This window comes from Lactuca virosa, chromosome 3 (genome assembly GCF_052849685.1).
Source record: "Lactuca virosa cultivar CGN04683 chromosome 3, Lactuca_virosa_CGN04683_v6, whole genome shotgun sequence".
Classification (NCBI taxonomy): domain Eukaryota; kingdom Viridiplantae; phylum Streptophyta; class Magnoliopsida; order Asterales; family Asteraceae; genus Lactuca; species Lactuca virosa.
The window spans coordinates 291,697,884-291,700,066 of record NC_136428.1 but is presented as its reverse complement, the minus strand read 5'-3'; positions in this window follow the sequence as shown (position 1 = coordinate 291,700,066).

Sequence of the window (2,183 nt, the reverse complement as noted above, 5' to 3'; positions counted from 1 at the left end):
TCGCCCTGACAAGGTGGTTTGAGAAGATTGAGCCAGTGTTTGAAATATGTGCCTGTCCGGAAGAAAGTAAAGTCAAATTCGCAGCTTGCACATTCACCGACGAGGCCCTCTCTTGGTGGAATGGCCAGGTAAAATCACTAACACTCCCCATAGCTAACACATTGAGCTGGGAGGACCTAAAAATCATGATGCTAGCAGAGTACTGACCGAGGGGCGAAGTTCAAAAATTGGAGCAAGAACTCTGGAGCGTCACGATGGAGGGTTCCGATATAACATCATATACCACAAGGTTCAGTCACTTGGCAGTGCTTTGTCCCGGGATGGTCACCCCGAAAAGCAAAAAGGTGGAACGTTACCTCTGGGGACTATCCCCCCAGATCCAAGGAAACATGATAGCTTCAAAACCCTCTACCTTTAATAGTGGCAAACGCTTGGCACGAACGCTTGTAGATCATGGAGTCCGCCAGGGCTTTATGACACCCATTCCCGAACCAGCAAAAAGGAGTGACAAAAAGAGAAGATCTTGGAACAAGAGGAAGGGAAAATCAACGCACGAACCCGCCAAGAAACAACAAATAGTGGCAGCCCACGCTATTACTGTCCCCTGCCACTCCAGCACCAGCAAAGCAATATGCTGGAACCTTACCCAAATGTAACAATTGCAATTTCCACCACGTTGGAGCTTGTCAAGAAATGCATTGCACATATTGTAACAAGAAAGGACACACTGTCCGGTTCTGTAAAGAGCCAACCCAACAGACAGTCCCAACCACGACTACCGGAATAGGGCGAACATGCTACGGGTGCAGGGAAACGGGGCACTTCAGGAGGGAATGCGCAAAAGCCAACAACAATAATGATGGGGGTACAGGAAGAGTCTAACATTAGGGCATGAGGAAGCCCTGAAGGATCCCATAGTGGTTACCGGTACGTTCCTTCTCAATAACTCTTATGTATGCGTACTCTTCGATAGTGGTGCGGAGAGGAGTTTCGTAAGCCACAAATTTAAAAACATACTCAACCAAAAACCACAAGCACTCAACGAAATATTTACCATAGAAATGGAAAATGGTAAAATTGAAAGCACTAAATACATGTACATCGGGTGCACGTTAACTCTAAACAATCATTCATTTCGAATCGATTTAATGTCGGTTACAATAAGGAGTTTCGACATCATCGTTGGTATGGATTGGATAAGTCCTCACCACGTCGATATCCTATGTTACGAAAAAGCAGTCTGACTCAGTTTACCAAATAACGAGACCCTCGTCATCTACGACGACAAACCTAGTTCGAGTCTAAAAATCTTCTCGTGCATTAAGGCTCATACCTATCTGCGCAAGAAGTACCATACATTCCTAGCACACTTTGTTGATAAGCAGAAGGAGGTAAAGGGTATCAAAGATATTTCGGAAGTATGTAACTTTCCCGATGTATTCCCCGAAGACCTTCCAGGAGTACATCCTGTGTGACAAGTCGAATTCCGAATCGACTTAATTCCTAGAGCCACCCCATCGCCAAGTCCCTATATCGATTGGCTACGACCGAAATGCAGGACTTATCCAGTAAACTAAACGAACTGTTGAACAAGGGATTTATCCGACCAAGCTTCTCACCTTGGGGAGCACCAGTTCTGTTTCTTAAGAAGAAAGACGGGTCGTTTTGCATGTGCATCGACTACCGTGAGTTGAACAAACTCACTATCAAAAACCAATATTTTCTACCCGAATCGATGACCTATTCGACCAACTACAGGGAGTGTGCTACTTCTCAAAAATCGATCTGAGGTCGGGTTACCACCAACTGCGTGTCTAGGAGGAGGATGTTCCGAAAAAGCGTTTCAGACTCGCTTGGTCACTACGAGTTCGTAGTGATGCCCTTTGGATTGACAAATGCACCAGCTGTGTTCATGGACCTGATGAATCGGGTATGCCGACCTTACTTAGATAAATTTTTCATTGTATTCATCGATGACATATTGATCTATACCTAAATTAAGGAAGAACATGGCCAAAATCTACGATAAATCCTGGAGACATTGAGGACGGAAAAGCTATATGCCAAGTTTTCCAAATGTGATTTTTGGATCTGAGAGGTGGACTTCTTAGGTCATGTGGTCAGCAAAGAGGGAATACATGTGGACCCCTTCAAAATCAAGGCAATCGAGAACTGGAAAGCAC